Here is a 9,815-nt window from a genome sequence, read left to right as displayed (position 1 = left end):
AAGCTAGTTTTGAAATTTTATTTTGCATATAAATGCATATTTTGAGTCCTTTTTGTTTTTATTGCATATTTTACACTTATATACGCTATTTTATACTTTATAAGACATATTTAACTTTAATTTATTTTTTCCAAAGGACATTTTTATTTCAAACAATACAGTCAAAATGTTTGGATAAAAATGTATTTATTTTTAATTTTTGTCGTATAATATGGTTTTTGACTGTCCGCGGTACACATTTTTCCTGGAAGTGATAACAATCTAACGTCGTTTCTTTAGAAAAAATTAAGAAAATTAAGTAAAATGTATTTTGTTTATTTGGCTATGATATATAATATATTTAAATTATGTAATTGTTTTGCCTTGTTTTTAATGCTATTCATTTTATCAATACTTTTAAATAAAAAGGCTACAAAAATTTTTAAGTGCATATTATGGGGTTTTTAAGTGCATAAATGCTTGCATATTTAGAGCTTTTTTAGAGCTACAAGTCCTCTGTCCTACACATAACTATTGTCGCACGCAATCAAACCGCTGCAAATATTTTTCAACGATCATCGCGCACCGTCCACCTGTTCGATATATTGTATATTGCACGACGTGCAGCGAAACAACAACAATAATAATATTTGAATGCGATATCGCTTTTCTTGTACCGTTCGCGCACCGGCATACAATAAAATATATTATATTATTGCAGTCGTTACGTGCGTGCTGCGACTCGTTGTCCAGCGATCACTTGACCTCTAGCGCTGCGTTTATGTAAATCGTCCTGTTTTACAGCCCATTACCGCCGCCGAGACGGTACTATATCATTGCGCCGACTGCACCGCCGCGGACATGGACCTATAGATGATTAGAGTCCGAAAGAGGTTTTGTAAAAGTTAATGGAGTTTCCCAAAAAGTTTTGTTAACCATACAAGTATAATGCACAAATTCAAATCAAGTAATTTGTCGACGGTCGGTAAACATATAGGTACTAAATGCGACATTTTAGTAGTCACAGTGATTTTTCCAAAAACTATCGGAAAATCGGTAATCCATAACCACTAATTGTTGTCTACTATGTGATGAGGAAAATCCTGATTTGCCACAGTTCGAAAATTCGAAATCCGGATTTTACCTTAAAATAGGATTTCAGATTTTGAAACATTGACATTGAAACATTAGTATTCTTTTATATAGCTATAACTTACAATAAAGTTTTGATAACTACGGTATATTTTGTGATAAATTCATTTTTAATTATAATATAGAATTCCACAATGTTAAGCCTAAATTTAGATATGGAAATCTGTAGATCTAAAATAAGAATTCCATAAAATCCATATAAATAAGTCTAATATCCGAATCCGAAACTAAATTTTTCGTATTTTTCGATGATCCGAATTTATGTTTCATCAATTATACACAGTACACATTGAACATAGATACTTTAACTTTTTATATGTACGTCGTTGCTTATGAATTATTTTTCGAAAAATTTAGTTACATCATTGCTCGGGATTCAATTTACTTAACATGTAAAAGTTTTTAGAAGTCTCAAAAAGCCCTTGATTGACATACATAATACATTTGAATATCGATCGGCGCAGTATACCTTTTCTATATCTCATAACATTTTTTTCTTTACCTGCGATTTTCGTCGCAATTGATATATACCCGAATGAATATTATGAACTGATGGACACTCAATGATAAACAAAAAAAGAAAACTTAATCGTACGATGTATCTATCAAAGCGCTCTCATAACTAGTTACGTTACACTCGAAACCTAGCTGCTACGGTTTTACGATTTTACGATGATGATGTGCACGCTTTTTGGTTCTGGTCGCTGTCGAAAAAAAAACGAACGTATCGTGATTTTTCAAACGGTTAATTAATTAAACATTTTTCTTACGATCTCATTTTTGATTGTAAAGAATGTACCACAAGAATTTCGTTTAGTAACTTTTCGATCGTAAATTGAACACGGTTGTTATGCTTTTGACATTGTCCGGCTTTCTCAGTCCAATATAATTTCGCAGAATACGAGCAAACAGAAAAATAAATATTGCAGGCAATACTGAATCGAGTCATATACATGCAAAATTAATTTCAAACTATTTTGATCGATGTTTGATTGTTTACAAAAATTAGTTTTATATTTTTCGCAACCGACATTAAACTTATATAATTGATAATATGTTGATTGTGTAATGTTAACAATATGAATTTCAATGTTCAATATATTTTCACACATTCATTTTTATATATATAAAAAAATAAATAAATAAATAAATAAATACGATTCTATAAAAACAATTGAAATAAAAGTAGCCCGCATACATTATCCATACATAGGTAACTTATTCTAGTAGCGTATGCCATCGCGGAGTTGAATTATTAATAGTTATTACTCTAAACATAATTAATGTTAATACTATATTTTGTTTTCGCAAACGATTTATAGAGTGAAATTTGTTATTCGTGTTCGTTCTCCAGATACGTTGAAAATTCTTCGGGTAACAGTAATGCGCCGATTATACTATTTGGTACTAAAAACCACTGCCTTCCGTAACACAGTATGTACGGCTGCAACCGTTACACACTGTTGCGACGCACTGCGGTATTATCGTTCTTATTATACTATAGAAGCGAGCGATTTTTCAAATAAATTATTTTCCATAGATTACCGGGGAATCACCATGTGGTTTTCGTCTTATCTGACTTCCGATTAACATGACACATTTTACATATTATATTTTATTACGCTCGTGCGCGCATAAATAATGCGCACAATAATACAGGTAAATAATATAATGGTACAATATAAGTACATGATAGTGAGTGATTCAACGTCGTTCTTCAAAATCACGCGAACAATACGTACACGTGTACATACTACACGAAACATTTGTTTTTACCCGGCGGCGATCCCATATTATTATTATTATCATTTCACGTATGTTTAACGGTTTTCCGAATAGCGATTTTTCTTACTATTTTAATTTCTCCGTGCATAATATATATATAATATATAATTAATTGACAGTATGGTAATGAGACGTACCGTGCGCTGTACGTACAACAATATGTTACGAAGATTAATTTTGATAAGCTAAAAATATCGCTTTACCGACAAAACCCAATCGTCCATTGATGACGAATTTAGTTTTGGATTATACGCGCATGCATATAATGTACTGTACGGTTATGAACGGGACCAAAAAACATAATTTACCGGTTGATAACGGTATTATGAATGAAAGAAAAAAAAACAAAAATCCGTAGGGAAAATAAAATATTAACGTTTACACGTTTTTTTATAATAATAGGAAGAGGTGTATTATAGGAATGGCGGGAATTTCAAATGTTGATACGGGTATCAGGTATTTGACTGCTACTAGTATCTATGGTATTACCGGTTATATGATATGTTTAGTGACTACCGAATATATCGTATCGAAAATACTACCGAAAATACCGTGTCTCGGTAATTATTAAATCTCAGATTTTGTGACATGTTACCTGTATTGTGTTTTTGAAAAATATTAAAAATAAGCTAAACAATTTGATTAAAAACTGGAGTCGTGTATTATTGTATTATCGTTTAGTACAACTACCATATTTTACAGTATTTTCAGTAACAACGAAAATTACTGATTCACAGTATACCTACCGGTATTCTTGGATATCAAAAATACCGAGACCAGAATTTTTGAATTACCAGTGTACCGAATGCCGTCAGTCCAATTTCTCATATTATTGTATCTATAACGATAATTGTCTCCTATTGACGACATGTCGCACCTTGGAAAACGTACCTGAAGATTATACTTTCCGATGAGAATACATGTACAGCGGTTCGATAATAAATAAAACCGTGGTATCATGTTTTAAAACACTTAACAATTTAAAAGATTTAATAATGATTACCAACAGGGAACGGCGTATGCGGTGCAATACAAGCTACAATGGTAACCTGTTAGATGAACAAAAGCACTCGACAAGATATTATATACCATTATACGTCGTATGTACTATATTACAGCAATTAAAATTTTTATTTGCGTGTAATAATGTTAATACAAACAAAAATGTGCATAAACTACGACGTATTCACCACTTGGTACTCGATGGAAGTGAAAACCGAGAACGAATTTTTCAACATTGAATTCAGTGGAAAAAAACATTGATGTGCGCGTTATTAACAAGTACAATTTACTTATATTACAATAAATTATCATAATACAGAGAATGTCAAATATGCGTAGATTATTAATAATTTATAAAAAATTTTCATGGACAGATACGAATGTTGGAATAACTTTGTTTGTATTATTATTTTTTGGTTAAAATTAAAACATCAAATTTTACGCTAAAAACCCCATAGAAAAACCTAACGTCTAACAATTTGATCATCCTTGCGATTTACGAAAAAAATTAAAACGTTTATGTTTTGTTTGTTTCGCTATCGTTACGGTCCGAACACCCGTGCGACGACATGCAAAGCGAATTTGACTTCAACACGCGAGTCGTGTGCCCACATTAATCCGCTAAATGTGTTACAGAACGGACCCTAGCAGACGTGATAAAACCCGTCACGGTGTACTTATCATAAACGATAACCTAACGAGACGGTAACGGTTATAGCGAACTCGATTTTGCACGTATCTCCGAGAAAACGAAGAAAGAAAAAAAAAAGGTTTAAATAACTATCTAGGGATGTATAATACGAGTAGCATACGCACCAGGTCGTACGAAAAAAAATTCGAACGTCAGTTATTATTATCGCACAACGCTGTAACGCGTAACACAACGCGGTCCATTATTATAAACAGCTCAAGTTACGATTATTCGCATTTGTGGAAACGGTAAGTTGAACAGGCGACGGGGGGAAAATATTGGTATAGAGAGCCAGAGAGAAAGAGTGACTATACAATATCGTCGTTTACTCGTATAACAGACCATAGTGATACATTAAAACAATAATATACTAAATAGCCGTTTAGACCTATGTTTAATGTACATATTGTAACGTATACATTTATATATGTGTGCGTGCGTACAATACAAGCGCCCGAGCGGTCTCTCTAATGAACACGCACACGCGGCCACACGCAAAACGCCGCCATGACTTCTTACGCAATAATTAAAATCTCGCGAAATGATTTATTCGGATCGGCGCATACGACCCGCGTCGACGACGATACGTATCGGAGACCACCCCCGTAGCTCACATTTATTCACGACGTGCTACTCTGCTCGTCGTCCGCGTGCACGCGTACGTCGTGTTCGCGTTCGTATTGTTTTTCTTTTCCGTTTCATTTTTCACTTACCGGACAGTTCCGATTATTTGTTCCGCGAAAACATGCGACGGGACAATCGAATGGGGTTGAAAGATCCCTTCGAATTGCGCGCCCTAAACACGCCGTTCCTCTTCCGCCTCCTGATGTTGAATTACTTTCATCCCAAAAGATAATTTCATCAGCCATTCAAAGTTATCGTTACACTCTTAAGTGCTATACAAACGTATAAATCGAAACGATAAACACAAAGGTAAACGGTAATCGAAATTAAAACATGACTCTCTAGGTATAAAATTTTTGTCGCACCTGTACCGAAAGTTTGGTTTTCGACCACGGTCGAAGCGTTGAAATATTACATTTATCCGTCCAGCGGGCGGTAAGATGGAAATTCCATAGTGGCGGGCGGTAAAGTGGAAATCCCTATAACACTGTGTAGTTAAGTGGAAATTTCCAAGAGCGCTGACCGCGTATTCCCAGCACAATCAGAAACTATACCAGCGTATACCACGGTCCGTACAAAAAAACATAGACTTTCGATTAAATCTTATGCACATTTCGCAACCTCCTTGCACGACCCATAAACATTTAAACATATTTCGTTTTCACTTTTCCCACACAAGTGCGTTGGACGTTACGGATAAATTTGTTTTGCGCGATTTATATAATAAATCGAATTATAAAATGAGATCGTTCCCGCAAGTCTCGTCGCCGTTCAAATCATCCCATTTCGTGTAAACCGGAGCACCCGATAACGGTGTCTGCATGTGATGTTCGAGAATTTTCGATCGACGCGTTATCGCGGTACTATTATCACCGGTCCGTGGACGCCATTACTGCTGGGACTTTTTTCCGTCGACACTTTCTCTGCGAACGTCCGACTCGTTTTTCCCGTACCACCGTCCGTGTGTTTTTGCGGTTGCGGCACAGCACGGTGGAGTCGCCATCTCCGGGGACAACTCCGTGCGTATGACGACTGTTCGAATCCTGAGTTGACCCGTGTACGCGAAATTTTCTTTCGGTTATCGTCGAAGCCAGTTATTGTAAACGGAAACCGACGCTGCTGATCAACCGATTCTTCTGCCGGTTATGGCGTTCGTCGCACGTGTGAACACGGTCGCGTGGGCATAACCACTTGAACGCCAGACTGTCCAAGGTATTTTCCGTTATATTTGTTAAAATATTATATTTATTTTCATACGATTTATCTTGTTATGTTATTACAACACGTTTGGAGCATATCTGATTTTATTGTTATTTTTAGATTTATCATATTTATTACTACTTTTTTTGTTAATATTACTGTTGCGCTTTTGGCCCGTTTATCCCGGCATTTGTTATAATTTCATTAATCATCCTTGTTAAATGTTCTTTTTTATTGCAAACGATGTGAGTACGTCACACAATCGAACTAGTGATGGTTTGACTGCGAAGCGCACAAACAAGCATAAATACGATAGATGACAATCAGTACAGTAGTTGTAGTGAATCTTCACCATACATGGTTAAAACGGCAAATGCTGTTTCACTAAATCTATTGCCTGAAAAATTAAAAGAAAGATATATAATAACTTATGAAAAACTTTTAAAATTGAGAAAAATAAATTATTTACAGAAATTAAACCGTCAACTCTATGGTCCATTTATTTAATGCTTAAAAGCATGAAAAATATGAAACATAATATTAACGTTAGTACATATTTAAAATTACAAGTTTTTTTAAAGAGAAAATCGAGTGGATTAAAAGTAAAAATTTCAAAGTTTTGACTTCAACCGATATAAAAAATTCATTGACGAAGCTCCTGATATTCAATATTTATTAAAAAGGTAGGTGAGATAAAATGGTTTTGTATGTATTGGCTATTTGTTCTCCGTTCATTTATTACAATATATGTAATATTCATTAGTGAAATATATATTACACATTAAACTTCTCTACTCAAAAACAAATTGTTCACGATCATTTACTATTTAAAAGGAGTTATATGAAGTATAGAGTCTATATTATAGATTATACCATATACATTATAATGTAATATACAAACATTTATTTTTAATCCAGAAGCCACTACTAATTTTTAGTTAGATTTTTAAAGTAATTTTATTGAAAATTTTTAAAAAAAAGCACTTAAGTTTTATGGAACCCTGGGATTCCATGAAACACAATTTAAGAAACGCTGGTATATACTAATAAATTATTTGTTTAACATATATAATATTACGGTATGATGGTAAAAGATATAATGTAGGTATCATACCTATTTTATTTTTATTTTTTATTTTATTTAAGTGCACTTCGTATTATTGTTAGGTTCGCCCGTTGTAGGGACGTAATAAAGGTGTGGCCGCGACGAGTCTCCTTAATCGGTTTTCATTAGCTACTTGATATAGTCATTTTATCAATTAAATGATCTACATAAAAACTAAAAAATATATCTTATTCATTCGAACAGACATAAACCAGCCGTACCGATTTTCCGTCTCGGTCTGTAACACAATTTCTTTGTATATTCTTAACGTAATGAAAATCTGTTGAGGCGTCGTAAAAAACAGTTGCAACGATCATTTTGCGACCAAGCTTATCGTGCTTGTTTGTATACCGTCCGTCAAGAACTGAGAAAACAAATATTTGCAACGATTACAATAATTTTTAGTTAAGGTTTACATTTGAAAACACTTTCGGACACGTGTTCGTCGAGCCCGACCTTGGATTCCAAGCTAGTCGACCGATGGCTTTTCTATGCCTGCGGCAAAGTCCGAGTCCACGTGAGCGTGGAAATAGGCGCAACTATGGTAAAAAATTTGGGTGGCTACAACTCTCCTAATAAAACTTAAAATAACCTGTAGATTACCCCTACTCTTATACACCATGTTAATATATTTTAAATTCTGAGCCAAGTTGGATTTACTGCTATTTGTCTTTATTTTTTATGTGACACAATTGTGACTTAAGTATGCTGTATGCGATATGTCATGTATAACATGGAATATTTATGGGGGGGGCTAAATTTTGGTCTGAGGGGGCTAATCCCTCTAGCCCCCTCCTAGTTGCGCCTATGGACGTGAATCGTTGACAGGAGCGCTATGTTCGGCCTGAACACAGGCCACAGTGACGCGACCGAGACTGCCGCTATGAAATGCCGATCGCGCGGGGTGCGTTCTTCGAGTAGAATTCGATAGATCAAACATTTTATCGGTGGCCTTGTCGGTGATGGATCACTAAAATTCCGATAGAAGCCGCAAAAGTGGTAGATAGCTGCGAAATGTTTTGTGCTCGGAAAATATAACCGGGATTCAAGAAATTCAAACACGACGGACTTGCGGTCGATTATTGTTTCCGGTTCTGAGGGACAAGTTCGGACGAGTGCCTCGAAAATCCTCGACCTGAGGGGTTCACGCGAGCTCTGCGGTATAGGGCTAACCTAACCTGTGATCTCGACACACAGCTGCGACGCCGGCACGACACGCGAGTGCGTGCATTGCGCATACGGTGTATACACTCGTAAAGCGTATACAGCGCGCGTGCCGTCCGTCCGCACTCGCACTACTTTCAGTCATTAGACACATTAGTCGACGGTGATCACGTTATCATTGCTATCATTATTAATATTGATTTTAAATTATTGTTATCGTTGTTATTGGTCTTTATTCGGTTATTATTATTGGTTTCGCCATTATCGTTATTAATTATTGTTTTTATCATTATTATTGCGTGATGCGCCACGACGACGTTTGATTTTAAAAATGTACTAGAAAAATCAGAAAATAAAGAGAAAAAAAATCATTTCGTTACATAATTCATAACAGACACGATAACGGAATTACACGGAACACGTGTAGTCGTACAAGCTTTATAATTCGTAATTTGTAATATAATATTGATTATTATTAACATTTTATTACGGGATCAAGTGGTTCCTTGAAATATATACATATATTTATCGTATTCCGATAATAGTAATATTATGTGCGTTCTGGATATTTTTTTTCTTTTCCACCCGATCGGGTCCGCAGATCTCGAAACGGTATACGAATGGCGAGAGCCAATGCATTGACGGAAAACAAAAATATTATATTGTATGTAAATGTTTGTTCTCGGAAAATGTCCTCGATTTCTTTAAATATTAAACGTTAAAAAAACACTGATTAACCAATAAGTATATTATTATAAATAATGACCGGTTATGCATACGTGTATGCGACAAGTCCAACCGTACTATTATAACATAGTACTATTGTATTGTTGACGAACGCGTTATTACAATTCTGTGTATGGCTGTTAGATAACGCGGTACGTTTAGGTATAAAGCCTTTTACGTATAATAATTATATATGTAATATGTGCGTCAGAACAAAAATATTTAAGTAATCGACGATTGTTTTTTAGTTTTAGTTTTTTCTGGAAATCCATCCGATACGATAAGTCTTCAACAATGTTCGCGCATGTTTTCAATTAATAATGGAATTATTTCACTTGTCAAAAAACTTTTTTTCTTTTTTTTTAATATCGATTCATCAGTTTTTTG

This window comes from Sipha flava, unplaced genomic scaffold (assembly GCF_003268045.1).
Source record: "Sipha flava isolate LNK unplaced genomic scaffold, YSA_version1 171_pilon_pilon, whole genome shotgun sequence".
Classification (NCBI taxonomy): domain Eukaryota; kingdom Metazoa; phylum Arthropoda; class Insecta; order Hemiptera; family Aphididae; genus Sipha; species Sipha flava.
This window is presented reverse-complemented; position numbering follows the sequence as displayed.